Here is a 19,336-nt window from a genome sequence, read left to right on the forward strand (position 1 = left end):
TGTAACATCTCCCCTCCCGCCCCAATCATTGTGTTCATTGCCAGATGTGCACACTGCCCCCAGCTACCACTCCAGGCCTAGTGGGGCGGAGTGTCCTTGTAGGGTTGTAGCTGGGACGGGAGGGGTCCAGAGGGCATGTCTTGAGGGTCACTTCAAAGTGCCAATCCACACTGCAGATCCGGTGACAGTAACAAGCGGAGGCCCATGCCTAGTGCATTAGGTGGGCCCAGGCAGGCGATGGAGACGCCCAGCAGTGCCGTTGTCTGAGCACGCTCATGAATTAAAGCAAGTAAAGGCGGGAGCGCACCAGGCTGCCTCCCACTTCCAAACTGAGCTTTGTTCATGTCCGCACATTTCTCCCCCACACACACGTGACTAGCATGGCAGCAGGTGGCTCTGGCTAGATAATGATCCCCCCAAGCTCCCAGATCAGGGCCCTCCATTTTTCATGGCGAGGCCGAAGGAGCTTTTTTCTGTTTGGCGCTCATCTGATCTTGTGGACGAGGTCTGGCTTTGCCTTCGCAGTTCTTGGGGGTTGATGAGGTTTAGCTGCCATTGGACCCCCACCAGCACCTCTTCTGTCCCTGGTTACTTAGATAACTCAGCACAGATACCTTCGGGTATGAGAGGCACAGAATCAAGCCTGCGCTTGTCCCTGAAGTTAAGACCAGTTGTCATCAACGCTCTCTCCAGAGGAGGGACCGGAAGCTCAGCGTTCCTCTTTAACTGCCTCTCTAGAAGCTTGTAAATCTTGGAGGTGGCGTGGTGAGCCCGGGCCAGACCTGTGCACATGTGGCACGTTGGCAGTACTGGGGGGAGTTCAGCTTCCCTCAGCTGTGTACTTTAAAGGGAGCAAGGGAGCGCCGAGCCAAGCGAGCAGGTTTGGCCCAACAGACCCTGGCTCCAAGAGTCTCAGTGGTGGGATTCGCACCACTTTCTGTTTGTGGTGTAGCGGCTATTCCTCGTGAATTCCTACCGGTGCGCACAGGAGCCCCTTTCCTGACCCGCTCTGAACTGGCTGCATGCCATGCCGTTGTGTGTGTGTATCACCAAACAGGATGCTGGGGTTTCCTTTCCCAGTAGTAGCCTCTTGAAAAGATCTGGAAGCAGATAACCCATTGCTGCGTTTCCCTTACATTTCCTTGGCTCAGTGAATTCTGGTTTTGCCTTTTTGAAAGCGGCCTTGTAGCTCCTGAAAGATAGTGTCTGTACACGTGAACACCCGCTCACTGAGCGCCGGGGTGAATGTCACATGGCGGTGATTGAAGGAAGCCCCAGAATGTGGCTTCTTGTCTCAACCTCCTCAAGCTGCAAAATTGGGCTGGAGAGCTCAGAAGGACAGGCTTCCCTATGAGACTCTAGCCACCTCCTGCTCCCAGGGAGGCTGGACACACCCGGAGAACATCCTTTCATGTGGCACGTCTGGTCCAAGCCGGAAGTGGGAACAGAACCAGTGGCACAAATAGGGAAGCTGACGGGGTGATGGGAGCAGTTACTGGCCGTCAGCCACCTTGGAGAAGCTCATTCCTAGAAATGGACAAAGCTCATCCTTGCCTTCGTTACCTGCATCTGCTGCTCGCTCGCTAGTGTGCGTTTGGGAGGGGTGGACTGCGCTACCCCCCTCTACGCACCCTGGCTGTGCTCTGGTGATTGCTAGCACAGAAACTCCCTTTGTTATCTCAAACGATCATTACAGCTGAACTTACACCTCCGTCTCCCTGGGCAGACGTACGCTGTTCTCATTCAGCCACGTGTTCCTTGTTCCAGCGCTGCAGGCGGAGGTTACAAAACACACCTATAGCTCGTGTGTCGTTTTGCTGGAGTTCAGTGCTGCGTGTCAATCTCCAGTACAGAAAATGATATGGAGGCAAAATAATCTCTGTCCCAACCCCCAGCACTGTGTAAAGATCATGGGTTGGGCCCAACCCCCCTGCCATTTTAAAAATGTGTAATTGGCCCTTTGGCACAGCGACAACTGTGCAGCTTGTGTGTGTCTGTCTGTCTGTCTGTCTTCCCAGGGTGGGGAGGCAGGAAACTGGCTCTTTCATGCCACTCCATCTACTCCATTGCTCTCTGTTCACTTGTGGTTGGAAAGCTTCATCGCATTCGCAGAGTAAGGAATTGGAAGTGGCTTTCCCTGGTGCCCCGGAGGAAGGAGGGAGCGACCATATCGCAAAATTGTACCGCAGGGGATTCCTCCTTTATCAGCTAGCGTTGCTGCTGGGAAGGAGGAAGCATGCTACAGACCTTGGGGCCTTGATTGTGGAAGCCGGCATGTGCTGGCGGAAGCCTGTGGCATAGCTAAAACTCCTTGCGGGTGCGTCAGTGCGTGTCTGGCTGCCCTTTTCATTAATGCCCATAGGATGGGATTGGGGAAAACGGGGTGAAAACACAGGGCTTTACACTGCTGATCCCTGCTTTTTAAAGCGCTAGTCTCTGATCAGAGTCCAAGCTGCTGCCTGCCAAGGTCTCGCTCTGTGAAGCAGACTTGGCACATGGTCTTCGCTTCCCTCCACTTCTCTCCTTTCCAGGCTACTCCAGCAGTCTGAGAGCCATGGCCTGGTCACCACAGATGTGCTCTATCTCTTTGGTCCTTTCGTATCTGGGCTGCAGTCATTGCCTCACTCTTCAGAAAGTCCATCTTTGCCTGCACGGGCTGGAAGATAAGCATCTTGGCTGCATTGTTGTAGTATCTCTTCCCCCTCACCTCCACCAAACTGATTTCCTGTCTGCCTGTAAGATCGTGACCCTCACTCTAGAGTCCAAAAGTCAGGCTCCTGGTTCCTATAGTTGTGCAGTCATCTTGTGAGAACCCTCCAGCCAGCCTCTCGCTTGAGATGGACTCTTCATTCAGATCAGATCAGTGCCGAGCAGGGCTTGAAAAATCCACTCACCAGAGGCAAGTAGTAACCTCTTTCCTGCTGGGTGAGATGGAGTCATGGGAAGCCCAGGCCATCAATTTCTGCAGCGTGTTGTAAGCTTTCATGTAGAAGAGAAATTAGGGATATTTGTGAAGAAGACTATTCGTGTCCTCTGTGGCAGTGCGTTCCTGAGTCTGCAGACAGTCCCGGTGCCTCTGCTGAGTCTCAGAGCTTGCCCCAGGCTACAGCAGCTTGAAGCTGACCAGACTGGTTGGTTTCACTGCTGCTGCTGAGAGCCCTGTGATCCACTATGAAACTGAAAAATAGGAACTCCCGCTCTTGTGTCAGGAAAGCTGGGAGCCAGGCAGCCCTGGAGCTGTTCACAGGGAAGGGGAACCTAAAGAAAGAGTCTGGGAGAAGGGATGAGGAGGGAGCCCACCAACTTCACAGCAGCAGTCAGAAGGCTGAGGGCGAATCACCCTCCCTTCCTCACCTCATCCTGCCCCATGAATAATAGTCAGGCTTAGGGGTGGGGAAGAGACAGATGGAGGCTCCTGAGTTCTTCCAGGAATCAGAGGAGAGGAAATTTATCAGACACCTATTAGCAAGGTAGTTACCCCTTGAGTAGCATCCGGAGCAGCAGCCTGGTACGAATCCCTCAGCCGCTGAGAATTGTGCGTGGGGTGGGTGTCTCACTGGGCTGTCCTCCCTACGCTGTTATGGGACTCTGCAACTCTTTCCTCGCAGCTTCCAGTGTCTGGTTGCTGCACACAGCTCTTGCTGATCTTTCAGAGAGAGCTGCTGCCTCTGGCCTCCTTCTCCATACAGGAATTAGTTGAGGCATAGCCACTTTCCACTGCTCTGCTAATTTCCAGTCCTCTCTGATTCAGGCTTAAACTCCTCCTATAGCAGCAGTGTCTCGTGTTTCTTTTCCATCCTCCCTCTCTTCCATGCCTCTCCAGGCTGGGCCGTTCTGCAGCCCGCCTGCCTGTCCTGCCACATTATCCCTTCTTTTGCAGCTATTGTTTCAGATCTTGCCTTTAAGCAGTCTGCGATTCCTGCTGCTTGGCTATTTTTAGTCTGCCGTAATTCAATGAACTTGTGCAAAGATCCCTCTCAGCCTGGCTCTGCTGGCTGCTGCCTGGTTCCTGCCATCAGGAGCGAGGGCTGCGTCCCTGGTATTCAGGGCTCAAGCCCTGGTGTCTGTGCTGGCCAGTCCCAGTCTTCAGTGCAGCACTCTCATTGCGGGTCGGTAGCAGACTGGTAAAGGGAAGCGCTGATTAGAACCTCTTGGATGAAGCGATCCCTAGGCACACACCCTCTCCCCTTCCCCCTGCCCACAGTGACAGGGTGTATTGCTCACAGCACTGCTGTAGGATTAGTGGAGACCCCTTGCAAAATGCTCCGGGTGCATCTCTAGTGACTGTTCCCTGACGCCAGATGTAGGGGGAGGAGAGATGGCCACTTACGCGCTTCCCCCTGCTGGTGGGCTGGGCGGCATCTCTCCATCTCTTCCCCTTTTAATTTTCTTCAGTTCCCGCGCCCGCCCCCACTCTGTTTGGTGTCTCTCCTTTAGTCCAGCCACTGCTGCTGCTGCCCCAGCAGAACGAGTTGCCACCTTCACTTTGCTGCTTGAGAAACGCTCTGGGTTGCGTTGGCAGAGCCTGTGCTTAACACCCAGTAGCCACAGAGTGGGGGTGGTGCTTAGACCGTACAATGCTGTGTCTGAAGGTAAAGTTCACGCCTTAAAATACCAGCCCCACAGTCGAGTGCAGAAAGGGTGTGATGTCTGTCACGTGGCTCTGTGACAGAGCGGGGTTTGTGGCAACGTATGAGTTGGTGTTTCTGGCTTCCTTGCGCTGTTGCCTGAGTGGAGCTGGTAGATTCCTACGTGGCTGGGCTGTTTTATGCCTGGATGCAGACTAGTCTAACCAAACTGGGAACAGCAGACACATGGACTGAAAGGGCCTTGGTCCTTAGCTTAACTGCTAGTGCCTCTGCTAAGCAGTAAGTCTGGGGAGAGATGGCCTCCCCTGATGTTCGGTGAGAAGCACTCAGATTGTTTCAGGCACTTCACCCCTGTCTCGGGTTTGCGAGAAGCTCCTAGCACCATCATCACAGCCTGCTTCTGTACTTGGGGAAGCAGCCAGCTCTGCACTCCCCACCTGGCCGGTTTGCTCTGAGTTCGTTGCAGTCTCCCTGAATTCTCAGCACTCTCTGCTTGTGGATCGGGACACGACTTTTCCAGATGAGTCTAGGCACTTCTCTATCCGTACAGCGCTGAAGCTGTGCCACTGTGGCGCTTAGTGAAGACGCTACCTGTGCTGATGGGAGAGCTTCTCCTGTCGGCGTAGGCATGCCACCTCCCCGACAGGCAGTGGCTGTGTGGATGGGAGAAGTCCTGCTGTCTACATAGCACTGTCTACACCGGGAGTTAGGTTGCTATAACTAAGTCACTCGGGGTGTGGATTAGAATTCTACCCTCATAAATTTGTAGAGTAGACCACGCCATAGTCTGGGGAGCCTGGAGGCCCCAATATATGACGGTGCCATCTGTGTTCCCATGGAGTCAGATGAGCGGAAGGCTCTGATCTCGTGTGTGACAAATCCCTGACAAACTGGATTTGTGTCTTATGTGCCTCTTGGTAATCACTCCCACCTAGGCCTTCTTGCACAGCCAGAGCTTCCGACCACGTGTTCCTGAAATGGGTCCTCCTTCCAGTCTGAGCACATTAACATCCTATTGTGCCAACCAGGCCTAGGGAATTTCGGCTCGTCCAGTTGCATAACTTCCTCCTTCCTTCCTGTGGGCTGTGTTTGCAGCCTGCCCACCCAGCTGTCTGGGTGCTATGTGCGTGAACTTGTGGCTAGAACAGACTTTGTGTAGCATCGCTCAGCCCAGAGGATCAGTGGCATGCTGCAGAAAATACCCACCTGCCTTGGCCACCTCTGGTCAGAGCATCCTCCCCTTATGAGGGAGGGCTGGCCCTTGCATCTCCCTGTCTATGCCAAAAACGCTGGGATGTGAACCTGGGATTCCAGAGCACTGGAGGTTTTGCGAACTGATGTTTAGACATTGTGTCTTTCCCTCCAGCCAGCACTGGCTGCCCCAATGATCCTGCTGTAGGAGAGCTCCCTAGGGAGCCGTATGAACGAGCTGAGAGGAAACAAATTATTGGCCATAGCTTACTGGCCTCCGGGTCTGATGGAAACTTTTGGCTCGGTTTCATCACTGTGGCTTTAGCTTTGTGTGAAGCTTGGGTCTGTGGGTTGCAGCACGCCCCTACCTGCCGTACATCCGTGGCTGTGCGTCACGGGATGCGGAGAGTGGCCTGTCACGTCAGCTGCCCTACTGATATGGTGGTGACCCCTCTTTGAGTGGCAGCTCCCCGTCCCCGCCTATCTCACCCGGGGAATGTGTTGTGCTAAATGCCTTTCATGGGAGCAGCTGTCTTGGCAGTTTCCCTAATTCTGTTAGGTGTGACTCCGATCTTCAGGAACCATTCACAGATCTAATTATACTGGAAAGCAGCACTCCGCTTGCTGCCTCATTAGCTGCTGGCTTGCCTTTCCCTTCCCTCTCGCTGTAATTAACTTCACCTGGAGCTGAGCAGAGCCTCCTGGCCTCCATTTACCTGGACCTGATGGCCAGAACCAAGCCAGCTCCTGCAATTGGCCGTCCCAGTGCCGTGGCGACTCCCTGTGGACACACCTCGGCTAATCGCAGCTTCGTTTTGAGCCAAAACCAGCCATTGTCTGACATGCAAACCTTCATAGCAACGAGGATCGGATCGCCGCATGGCAACAGCAGCTGCTGCACAAAGGCGACGTCAAACCCTCCTCCAGATCTCTCGTCCCTGATCTGTTTGTTCCAAGAGGCGGGCTAGGGCGTGAATGCAAGGAAGGATTACCTTCTCCCTGGGCCCCTGTTGATTGTAGGTCGCAGTTCTGTTGATATTAGGCTGCAGTGGCTCCAGCAACACACCTGGGACCCAGCTTTGAATCAGTGCTCCCCTTATTACAGGGCTTCCGTTGGCAGGGCAGAGACAGCACTTTAGGGACCAGCAGTACGGGCCAGTGCAGCTGCTTGCAGTGAATGTAATCCAATGTTGCATGACTTCTGAGCCCCTTGGCCCCAGCGCCACCAACTGCAGGGGGTGGCGTCAGGGATTTCCCTGCAGCAGGGAGGTGCTTGCAACCTTTTGGCTCTGACTGGCACCAAAGGCCTGATTTGTGGGCCTGAGAAATGGAAGAGGGTCCTGCTGTCCCAGAGAGACATGGGAGGCCTCCTGCCTGGGCAGGCATTTGGGGAAAAGGGGACTCCTTTCCAGGGGGTCCCACAGAGGATCGGTGCTTGCCCCAAGGCTGTGTAACATCTTCACAAGTGACCTGGCCTAAAATCATCAGTGATAAAGTTTGCAAGTGACACACAAATGGGGGGAGTGGGAAATAATGAAGAGGACAGATCACTGATTCAGGAGCAACTTGGATGGGTTGGTAAACAGGGCACAAGCAAACCATATGCATTTCAATACAGCTAAGGCGAAGTGTAAATGGGTCAAATACTGCAGGCTGTGCTTCCCAGATGGGGGGACTCTAGCCTGGGAAGCAGTGACTCTGAAAAAGATCTGGGGGTCGTGGTGGATAATCAGCTGCGGCCAAAAGGGCTAATATGATTTCAGGATGCTTAAACAGGGGAAGGTCGAGTGGGGGCGGGGAGGTTTTTATCTCAGTCTTTGGCACTGGTGCAACTGCTGGGAATCCTGCATCCAGCTCTGGTGCCCACAATTCAAGAAGGATGGTGATAAATTGGAGAGGGGTCAGTTAAGAACCACAAGACCGATTAAAGGATTGTAAAATATGCCTGAGAGTGACGGCTCAAAGAGCTCCTTCTGATTTGCTTAATAAAGAGCAGGTGAAGGGGTGACTTGATACAGTCTGTAAGTACCTCCACAGGGAACAACTAGGCAGTGATCGTCTCTTCAGGCCAGCAGAGAAAGGTCTAACACGATCCCATGGGTGGAAGTTGAAGCTAGACAAGTTCAGGCTGGAAATACATTTACATTTTTGCCAGTGAAGGTAACTAATTGGAACAACTCACCAAGCGTCGTGACGGATTCTCCATCATGGGCAATTTTGAAATCAACACTGGCTGTTTGCTTGAAGAACTCCTGTGGGAATGAGTGGGAGCACAGGAGGCAGGACGAGATGATCACAATGGTCCCTTACGGGAGCCTCAGATTCTAAAGCCCAGAGGCACGCTACCAGCGACCCTCCTGCATGCTCACACCAGGGACTGGGCTGCTGAGCGACAGCATTAGCCACAAATGCTCTCTCCAGCTGCTCTCTGCCTCTCAGGCTGGCCCTTCCGTCCGCTCCCGGGAAGACCCTAGGGTTGGATAGGTGGTGGGGTTTCCAGTCACTTCCAGCTGTCTGTGTATCTGGCCCCATTCCGCTTGGATGGGAGTGCAATCTTTATGTGAGGACTGTATCTATGCAGCCAGCTGAGCCGTCACGGGGAACCACTCCAGTTTGTGTTCCCATCGCACTGAGACCCCCCAGCTGGGATCAGGACCTCACGGGGCCTGGGCACTGTACGAGGGAGTTCACAATCTAATAGCCACGACAGCCGGGGTGGGAGAGACACCATCCGCTGTGGGACTTGCCCAGCCTCCCGCCGGGAAATCTGTGGCAGAGCAGGGGTTGAACCCAGATTCCCAGCTCCCACTCAGTGCCTGAACCACAAGCCCACCTGCCTTCTCACTGAGCTGAATGCTCTCGCTCCCCAGCCTGTACTTCTGAGTACCACTAAAGGGGGGAGGAGCTGAGATTCCTCTGTTTGAAGAGATTTGTTCCTCCCAGGTGGGATTATCTAGTGGTGAGAGCAGGAGGCTGAGTCAGGGCTGCAGACTCGTGATGACCCAGGACATGTCTCTTCACACCCCCTTGTGCTGTCACCCTCTTTCCTAGATCCCAAGGCCAGTGGGGACCACTGCGCGGTCAGCTGTTCTGGCTTCCTGTACAGCACAGGCCACAGCAGGCCTATTGTGCTGGGTGCTGTGCAAACCTGAAGTCAGAGAGAGCCTGGCCCCAAAGAGCTCTCGCTCAATAGACTAGGTGGGCAACGGGCAGGAGGGGATGGAGTTGTGGAGAAGTGGTGCCGTTGCCTGGGTCACACAGCAGGTCATGGCAGAGCTCACATGGACCCCAGGTTTCCTGAGCAGGCAGGCTCCTACCTACGCGGGCTACATGGCTGCACACCTGTATTGTAGGGTGTCTCATTCCAGTGTGCTCTGGTATTTCTTGGGCCCCAGATTTCATCTGCAGACCCCAGCCTGGGCTGGAAGATGCTCTCAGACGCACTCTAGGGAGGCTAAATGGGATGCAGTGGCCCAGGATGCCTGGCCAGCTTTCTCTGGAAGTGGTTTACAGCCATCCATCCCCAAGCTTCCCGTGACTGTCCTGTGGGGCCAGTCACCTGTGTTTGTGTGGGAAATAACGAGGACTGGGTTGAGTTATCTGGCTTTCTGGAGAATCATGAGGTGGGTCTTTTCTAGGTCAACTTGTGACGGACCCTGTATTTGCATCGCTCTATTGATCTTATTTATAACCCCCTCTTCATCCTCTGATGCGCAAATAAGTGTCAGCACCCCTGTTCTGAAGATGGAGTAATTAAGACACAGAGAAGGGTAATGACCTGGCCCAGGGGTCACGGTGAATAGAACCAAGCTGTCCTGGCTCCCAGCCTGGTGGCCTACCCCCAAGCCACGCTGCCTCTGAACAAATTCCTCGGGTGGCTGACTTTAGCTGCTCAGCTGCATGTCCTGCCGCAGGCCCTTGATCCTGGAGCTCGGGGGAAGTCCTGGCATTGAAGGCTTCTGCAGAGCAGGCAGGACTGAGGCTATTGGTCTCTCCTCTCCCGTCCCATTCAGACGATTCCATGTCCTACCACGTGGAGCAAAACAGGCGATGACAGAAGCCAAGCTGCTAGTCCCTGAGCATAGAGCACATGCACCCTGACTCCCCCCACGCCTCCCAGTGCTGGTTCCCTCCCTCTGGCGCGGGTCCAGCCAGCCATCAAAGCCACTCTCCGTTCAACACGGTTGCTGTTTCCAAGCTGTGAAATGATGGCTGCGCTAAGTGAGCGTTGTCCCTGGGGGGGGGCTGATCCATCAGTGTCATCTCACCCCCAGAAAGCTGCGGCCCCAGGCGCAGGAGACAGCCAGCTTTCAGTCTCGGCTGACCAGAGATGGATTCTGCTCTCCAAAGATCATGGGAGGCAAATGGAACAATTCTGCAGGCGGACATTGAGGCAACGGTCAGCACTCCCCTCGCGCTCAAGCGCTGTCTAATTAGCCAGCTTTCCTCTAGGCTTGGAAACAGCCTCGCGCCTCGCTTCAGCCGCGCTGCCTCCCACGCCGCCCTGGGAGAGGGCTCTGCACCGGGCGAGTTCCACGCAGGGCGTGGTGGTGGGGCCCCTGCATCTAGACTCCGGGAGGGAGATGCCAAGGCGGCAGAAGTTGTGCGCTGGTGGCGTCTTCTCTATCTCTCCGCTCTCCCTGCCTCGCCCGCGTGTCCTCCATTCACCTGCCTTCTCACCCCTGTCCTCTGCCCTCGCTTCCTGCCCCGTCTCCATCTCCTGTCTCCTCTCCCATTGCTTGGTTCAGGCCCATCTCTCTCTACTACACACGGGATGTCACTAGTTCAGGGCTCACGCTAAAGCCGGTTCCACCAGGCCTTCAGCTGCTTAATTCTTCCCTGTAAACTCCCGGCACCTCTGTGCTCACCAAGGACGCCGGCACTGCCTTGGGCGCTCCGGGGTGCGTCGGTAACATGACTGAGCTGCTGTCATGGTTACCGGGCTAGCTGCACCTCTGCCGGTCGGGTCTCCCTGAATACACCCCAGGGTGTTTGGCCTCTATCCCATACCTGCCTGGGTCTCTCTTGATTCTGCCACTCACACTGGTGCCTGTGTGCGCCAGCTCAGGTACCAGCTGCTCTCACCCTGCAGGCCCCCCTGAGTTCGGGCACCTGTGACTAGTGATGGGCACTGACAGCCTGCTTCAAACAAAGGAGGTTTATTTGCTAGGTTGTAGCAAAGCGTCAGGGAAAGGGGGTGAGGGGAGGGGATTTTAAGACAACCACCAGCCAACCCTGCATATTTAACCTCTTCTTATCTGCTCCCCCACAAGCTGCAGGAGATCAGCTTTCCTCTCCTGCGAGAGGCAGAGACCGAATCAATTTACCTTCGTGTCACAAGTCCGCAGCCCCGGTCTCTTTGGATCTGTGCCTGGCTCTCTTCCCGGCCTGCCTCGCTCAGACCTTGGCGCGCCAACCAGGCTTGAGTCAGGAGGACTACTCGCCCGGCCAGTCTCAGCGACACACACACACCACCACCACACCCCCCGCCCCGTGGAAGCTGTGTCTGAACGGGCCCCCTCTCCCTTCCCTTGGGTGCGCAGGCTCTGCTCCCTGTCACCCCCATGGGCGAAAGAGCCGTTCCCATCTGTGAGCCAGACCCCCTGCGCCGCCGACCGATCCAGGCGCAGCATTGCTGGATCAGCTGCTCTGTAGGTGGGTGTCCTGCCTCTTGCACAGTTACCAGAGGGCACACGTCAGGCTGCCAGGGTCAAAGGAGCTATTAGCAGAGACAGTGTCTCCGGAGCTGGCTGAATAGCTGCAGCTCGTTGGGCAGGAGGTGGCACTTAAGTACCTACCGTGTGGGTTGCTCAGACTCCAGGAGCCACATGGGTAGTGCCGGGAGCCTGAGGTCCGAGCACTCTTGCACCTCCAGCCCCCGGGTGTAAGTGGCCCTGACTGCATGGGTTGGTGTCTTCCCCGATCGCTGAGTCGCAGCTGCTTGTTGGCTAAGGTTAGCAGCAGTGATGCTAAAACAAGGCCGAGAGAGAGCGAGGGGGGATGAGGGGGCAGGGCAGGCAGTGCTCCGGGATCTGTGCTCTGACCCCGGGCAGAAGTACTGGCCTCCTTCAGGCCGGGCCCTGGGTGGAGGGTCAGAGCCCAGCACCTGCACTGAGCAGAAGCCAGCCCTGCCCCGGGGCCTGTGGTGCAGCTGGGACATACCATTGCTGGTGGGGGGTGAGCGCTTCACTTCTGCCCCATGGTGCAGGAGTTCAGCTGCATCAGAGGCTCTCGCCGGCTGTTTGTGCGGGTTGCCTGGGAAACCTCTCTGATGTCGTTGCTAATAACTCCCAGCCGAGGCAGGTTGGCCATGTGGCAGCCCGAGGGGCCAGGAGCGCTTTGGTGGTGCCGTGACTTAATGGAAGTTCCCGGAGGCCTGGCTGGCTGGGTTTGGCAGCCCCGGCAATTCCTCCCTCCATGCGGAGCCGGTGCTGCTGGAGCTACGGGCCGGGGCGTGTGAAGTCGTGGTACACAGGCACTCGTGTCCAGGAGATGGGGGTGCACAACACAGCTCCGCTTCCTTGTGGGCTGAAATGTCGCTTGCCTTTGGGCTGGAGCGGGGCCACGGGGCCTGGCACCCACTCTGCAGCTGGCTGATTGACTGGGACTCAAGATTTCCAGTCTCTTTCTAGCTCTGCCATGCCTCAGTGCCAGCATTTCACTGCCCCTCTGGGCGTCCGTTTCCACAGCTGCAGCTTGGCGATAACTCGCACAGCTCCTCGCTGGGTGAGATCCCGGAGCAGATGCCTGGTCGTTACACTGCTCTTCTCTGGCACCGCCGTCTCCCTTGGCCCCTTCTCCTTTGAACTGGCTCCTTTGGGTCACGGCTGCCCCGGGGATTTTCCATTTACACTTTTTCTTGTGGAATTACCTTGGTCTCCTGCTTTTGTCTCCCGCCAGGGAAAAGCTTGCCCTAGAATCAATGCCTTATTTTCTAGGCAGAGTCTAGACAGGTGTCTGTCCATTTCCCGTTGGTAGGGCATTGCTTTCTCCTGCCAGACATAACCCCCCTGCCCCCAGCACCAGCAGTAGCACTTAGCATTCAGAAACGCCTGCTTTGTGAGCGCTGAACGCTTTAAGCAAGATGTTTTGGGCTAGTGTTGCTCATTCCAGAGAGTGGTTTTGTGACCTCCAGAAGAGAACAGGTGTCAAATAGCGGCCTGTGAAAACAGGTGCATCCGTGGTAATTCAGGCGTGATTTGGCCATCCCTTTGATGCTAAGGAAGAGTGCATGGAGGACAGCTCAGCCTGACCTAGAGAGGCCTCGTAACCTTATACCTAAATGTAGTCTCGGCCTCAGAGTGTCTGAGATGTTCCTGACAACTCATTCTTTACCTGCTGTTTCCCTGCCTGGCTGCCTGGGCTGCTTCTCCCAGAGTCCACAGAAAAACCCTGAGCTAGAGTAAAGAGGTGGCAGAGTCAGGAATTTGAACCCACTTGAGCTGCCGTCAGCCTGCTGCGACGTTTGATTTCTCTGCCTCATGGAGTGCGAGGGAGGCTGGTTGGGTGTGGGGGGAAGATACAGCCTCATCCCCGGGCGGGGAGCCAAGGGACCTTGCCCAGGTGCATGGGGGGATGCGCTGCCTGCAGAAGCAAGTGCAGTGGCTGTTTTGCACCCAGCCTGGGCCCGCGGAGCCTGTTGTGTTGAGCGGTGGGTGAAGTGGCTGGTGTGTGCTGACTGCTAGCCCGGAGAACAGCGCGACGCCTCCTCCCTCTTCTCTGCAGTTCCCCAGCAAACAGCTGGGAGGACTTGGGGTTACCATCCACGCCTTGTCGCCTACGCTCCCGAACGTTTAGCAGGAGCTGAGCAGCTCCAGCAGCCAGGTTAGCCGGCCGCGTGACCTGCCCTGTGTCCTTATCTGCCGAGGGACTGGGGAGTGGGGGCTGCTGTGGCTCTCCTTACTCCACTCGCAAACCCACGCAGGTGTAGCTCAGCCCCCCGGGCAGGGCAGGGCAGAGGAAATGAAAGCAACGTCTCTGTGGTTTTCTTTTCCTTGCGGCTGTGGACAGGCTCCAGCTGTATGGATGACTAAAGGCAGCATTAGCCCGTCCCCATCTTCTGCAAGGAGGCAGCTCTGCTCCTTTCATCATCCGGGCCCCGTCATCGAAAGCAGTGCTGCAGCTGGCTCTGCTTCGGGCTGATGGTGGCTCGGTTCAGGCTGTGGGACGATGGTGAGGAGCGGGGCAGCCAGGACCAAGGGCTGGGAGCAGCTTGGCGAGCAGCAGCCAGCAGCACTGGCTGACGGGGGTAGGGCGAGGTGGAGAGGCCAGGGCACTGTGAGAAGCAGCCAGGCAGTGAGAGCTTGAGAATGGGGTGGGTGAATCAAAGGGGAGAGCCAGGGGTACAGGGCCCTGGGACTGGGTGGAGCTGGAGCCGGAGCCCTGTGGTGACCGGGTGGAAGGGGGGAGGCACGTGACAGCCGGTGTGAGCCAGCCAGAGCAGAATAGCTCCGTTCCCAGGCCGGTCTTGTGTCCCAGGGCAGGCCCAAGCCAGCCTGCCTGCCGGCCTGTATGTGCCCATTGCTCTCCATTGCATGGCCATGGCTCCACCGCGCCAGCAGCGCGAGGGCAATGTACCCTGCTGATTGCTGGGGGGGCTAGAGAAGGGTCCTGGAGGGGAGCCCCCCCGCTGCACACGTGCTCCCTTTGGGGTGGCCACACTGACTCCATGACTTGCCCTGGCCGCAGAGCAAAGGAACAAGCTGGAGGCCTGCAGCCAGTTCCTCCCTGTTCTCAAGGCAAGAAAACGTCCGGATCCTCCTACCCCAGGTGGAGGGGACCCCGCTCAGGGCAGGGCGGGGGAGGGAATGGCTACTCCGTTCCCGCCCCACCCCACGCAGGAGCGGATCTCAGTCCACGGGCAGAGTCTGATCAGTGGGAGGCCTGCCAGCGTTGCCCCCACTGGTCACCAGCCTGCAGAAGGATGGCCACGGTTGTGCTGGCCCCAGGGCTGGCCTCATTCTGCTGCTTGCACAGGGGTATTGCTCTGAACCTGCGGGCCGTGCCCATGCGCCGATGGGTGGCGAGGCCTCTCCTCTGCACCTCCTCGTGCTCTCTGAGCTCCGATTCTCCTGCCCCCTGCGGTGCGGGGAGCACAGTGGTGGCACGCACGGCCCAGGGTCCTGCTCTGGCTTCCCTCTGAGCTGCTCCTCTGGCATTGCCACCCACAGATGAGCCTGATTCTTTCCCACCTGCCCCCACGTGGACCCACCCCAAGCCATCTGGAAGGGACGGGGAGGTGCATGTTCTTCCTCATCTCCTCTGGGAACACCTCAGAACTCCTGCGAGCTGCCTGCGTCCCGGGAACGGCTCCCCCGTTGCTGCTTCTCTCCTCCCGTGGTGGACAGGGGCACGTGAGGCCGCACCTGCCTTCGCTGAGCAGCTCACGAAAGCGCTGAGCCATGGTGTGGAGCAGCGAGATTAGGCTGGAGACGTTCCAGCCTTGGACGGACTCTCAAGCTTTTTTTGTTGGGGCCCCCTTGGGAAATATTTCAGGCCATGACACTCCAAAAAAGCGATGACCTCCCCCACACCGCCTGTACCAACATGCCTGGGGGCTGACCGTTCACGAGTCCCCCCATAATAACCTCATGACCCCCAGTTTGAGAACCCCTGGCCTAGGAGGAGGGGGTGGGTCAGACCATTGAGAGCGGTGATGTCTGGGGGGGGCACAGGTCACAAACTGCCAGCTGCAACCAGCACTGCTGCCTTCATTACCTGCTGACTCGAGGTGACCTAATGAAGCAACCTCAGCGACGCTCTGCCTATCGCCCCATGCCCTGGGCCGGTGCAGGAGGCCGGCTGGGGTTGATGGCACTTGCTCAGCACGTGCACTGAGGGGGACGGGTCCTGTGCCCTCCTGCCATGGGGGCGATGGGTTAAAAGCTGGGGTTTAAATTGTCCTAGGCTGTTGTCACTGGAGAACGAAGGGGAGTTTGTGCAGCAGGGGAGTAAATGTAGGGCAGGGTGTGTTGGAAGGGTTCATCTGAGCCCTCGGCCAGGCTGCAGTTGCGCAGGGAAAGGATTGCAGCTCTCATCTCCTCTGTGATCGTCCTTCCTCAGCCCCTCGCCAGCGTCGGGTCTGAGGAGCCCCTGGCGTCTTGTCACACAATTCACTTCTGAGGGGCCGCAGGCGGGCAGGGCAGGGCAGTGCAGGGCAGGAAGGCAGGGCGTAGCCCGTCAGGGGCATGTTTTCTTCAGAGCTCTTGAGCTGGTGTGTGCTGCAGGCCGCCCACGCCTGGAGAAGGCCAGGGATACTTCTTAGGGACCTGTGTGGGGTGGGAGGTGGAGAGGAGCTGATCCTGGCTGAGGGGGGCATTCGGTTCCCCTGGGTGATGAGAGGGGGGCTGGGAGTCTGTGACCACACCCTTGACCTCCAGCCCAGCAAAAGGAAATCCCTCCAACGGTGACGGCGCTATTCCCCCCGCAGCCCTGTCCCCAGCTGCCTCCTCCTCTCTGAGGACACGCCTGTGCCATGAACTGCCCGTTAACATGACAGTGTGAGCAGTGTCACCTGGCTCCCGCGGAGTCCCACGCACTGTGGGAAAGGGGACACGGCTGAGCTGTGGCTCCCCTGGAGCCGATGGGGTTGAAGCCCCATGTGCGATGACTGGGCTATCTCTGCCTCCGCGTGGTTGGGTTGACAGTTCCAGGCAGCAGTGCTGAGGCATTTCACCCGCAGAGCTGCCTAGGGTTGAAATCTCACTTCTAAGGCAGGGACGGTTTGTTGGCAGAAGCCTGTAAGAATAAACAGGGTTAAGGGCCAGTGAGAGGCACATGATGATGTGTTATAAATCTCCTTCCTTGGGCCGCTCCCCTGAGATCTTGACAATGAACATGGAGAGAATTTGAGCTTCCCATGTACGATTCCCCACTTACGCACTTCGCTCTTGCATTTGGCCGTGGGGCAGGGAAACGCAGCTGGTCTGTTTCACTCCCTACTTCTAATCAGTTTCACTCCATGACTCTCTGGCTTCACCAGAGCAGCTCTGAACATGGAGGGACCCTCCAACATCTCGCCCTTTCCATCTAGCATGAATCCCTTCCATAGAACAGGGTGGGGGAGGGAGGAGGCAAGGCAGGGTGCTTTCAAGCCTCAGATGGAGACCCCCTGCATTCGTACTGTGCTGTCTGTTGTCTTACTTCACAGGCTTTTCCATGGCTCACATCTTCCTAGTATCAGAGTGGCTCAGCGGCTAATCACTGTGCCCTGGCGGCTCTCCTGGGAGGTGGGGCAGTTCCCTTGCCGTTTGATAGATGGGGGTCAGGCAGGTCACACAGGAATTGATGGCAGAACCAGCCTCTGAATTCGAAACTCCCGTCCCTTAAGCAGATCTTTCCACCACCTGCTGCTGTTTGCATTGCTAGTTTGGGGGGGAGTGAGGAGGAAGGTTTGAAATCAAACTACAAAATGATTTTTCCTGTTGCAGTTCCCCCAGTCCCGTCCAGCCCTTTGTTCCTGGCCTCTGGCATGGAGCCTCTTCCTTTCTCTCATAAAATTAAGCCGATATTTTGGGTCTCAGCAACATGAGTGTCCCTTGATTTCATATATTATTTCTCAGAAGTCTGCAGCTGTCTGCCGGCACATTGCAGCCAGGGAAATACAGCCCGAGATTTATAAATGTGCTCCAGGCACAGCTGTTCAGGACTCGCTGAGCTCCATTCATCTTCTGATGCTGCGTGACTATATATCTAGCTGCATTCATCTGCCCTTGTAAATGAGATTTCTATCTCCCAAGTTTTACCTTGTGCAGATAAATGCGCTCAGTTCAATGGACTCTGCTCCTATTCGAATTAGTTATGCAGTAATCAGAGCAGTCCATCGCTGGGAGGAAATATCCACTTGAGTTGGCTCTGCTAATGGCCCGAGATTATTTAGCGTAATTGCTTTCTGATGGAGGTACTTGCAGCTCGCTGGCCACGAGAGACCCTGGAAAGTGCAATAGCTGGAGTAGGCTCTGGAATGGGAGGGAAGCGGGTTGCTGCCTGGTGCCCTGATGCAGCCGGGTGGGAGAGATGGAAGGCAGCTGAGAGGAGTGGACTGGCTGGCGAACTGCAGCAAAAGCTAGGCAGCTCTTGCGTCCCACAGTGTTTTCTTTTCCTGCCTTCTACGGCGGCTTTCAGCCACAGGGCACCGAGCGCTTTCCAGTGCTTCTGCCTCCCCGCCCCCTCCTGAAGTAGATCGCTCCATTTTGTAGCTGGAGACTTCTTCCTCATGTGGAGCTGAGCACAGAGGTCAGGTCACCTGCCTCGCCTGCTAGACAACGCTGCCAGGAGTTGGCAGGGGGACAAGTTGATTCAAAGCCGCTATCCATCGCTGGTGTCTAGCCCAGAAGGCCAATCAGTGGGTGGTGGCGGCCCAGGATTCGGGTGGGCAATGCCCATGCCCTCTGGTGGGGGCCGGCCGGCTGCACCCCGGTGCAATGGAGCAGACGAGCAGCAGTTTGATGTCTCTTTTGCAGCCAGCCGGCCAGTTCCCCAGGCCGGGTGGCGAGGGGTGTTCGGGGGAGAGGTGCCTGGCAGTTGGTTTGCATGGCGAGACGCGTTCCGTGGAGACGGGTGCCTACCGACTTCTCACTGGCTGCGGGAAAGAGGTTTGTGCCCTGGGCAGTCGTAGCCATCTCAGGGGATGTCTACACTGCAGTGCAACCCCCACGGCTGGCTTGGGCTGTGGGGCTGTGACGCTGCAGTGTGGACGTTCGGGTGAGATCTGAGACCCCGCTGCAGTGTTACAGTCCAGGCCAGTGAGGACGCCCTCCCAGTGAGTAGCTGTCTCCTGCGACATCGGTAATGCTCGTGGAATGGCCGAGTGCTGGGTGCCAGGACCCTTCCTAGGGGGCACCTGGTGCTGGCACTCGGAAGCCCAGGGGTGCAGGGCATCCACCAAGTCGCTTTGCTTTGCTTCTCTCCCAGCGGGGGCCTCGCTGCCATGGCAGCCTTTGGAACAGAAGGTCCAATACAAATGTTCTGTGGCAGCGCTTGTGCAGGATAATCACTGTGCCCATATGCCAGCCTCGGTCCAGCCAGCACTCCTGGCCTGGCCCGGGTCAGGACCAGCCCACATCACACAGGAAACTGCAGCTCAGGACAGGAAGACGGTCCTCCGCCCAATTTGGTGGCAGAGCACGACATCTAGTGGCCAGAAGCCTCTGCATTCACCAGTTGCTCACAATTGCCAGCTTCCTTGCATTCGAACCAGTCATGCAGATCAACAGCTAGGAGATGTTTAGAAATTAACAATTGTTGGGTCTTTCTCTTTGCTTTCTGGGGTCTAAGCTATTGAAGGGGGTGGAGGGGTCACTTTTCCAGCTTTCATCCGCTGTCAGGAGGGCTGGAACTCTGAGATTCGTGGGTAGTCCCGTGACTCCAGGAGCTGGGGCTCTGAGAAGCCCCCCATGTAGGATGAGCTGGCGACGTGCTGTGCCGTCTAGCGCTGTACTCCTTGGACTGCAGGACGGTGGCACAGAGCCACTGAGGGCTCTGGTTTGATTTGTCGGGGGGCGGGAGGAGGAGTCAGCATGTCCCTACTTGGGGGGCTCTGAGGGGCTGGCCAATAG

The 19,336-nt window shown here is 56.7% G+C and overlaps 1 protein-coding gene across 2 annotated transcripts in view; it reads left to right on the plus strand.

The window, feature by feature from the left end:
- The window catches only part of ZNF609 (zinc finger protein 609), a 121,816-nt gene that overhangs the window by 92,003 nt on the left and 10,477 nt on the right, over window positions 1-19,336 (plus strand). The window lies entirely within an intron of this gene.

The sequence above is a fragment of the Emydura macquarii genome, unplaced genomic scaffold, assembly GCF_026122565.2.
Source record: "Emydura macquarii macquarii isolate MOO-44397 ecotype Brisbane River unplaced genomic scaffold, CSIRO-AGI_Emac_v2 contig_1644, whole genome shotgun sequence".
In the NCBI taxonomy this organism is placed as follows: Eukaryota; Metazoa; Chordata; order Testudines; family Chelidae; genus Emydura; species Emydura macquarii.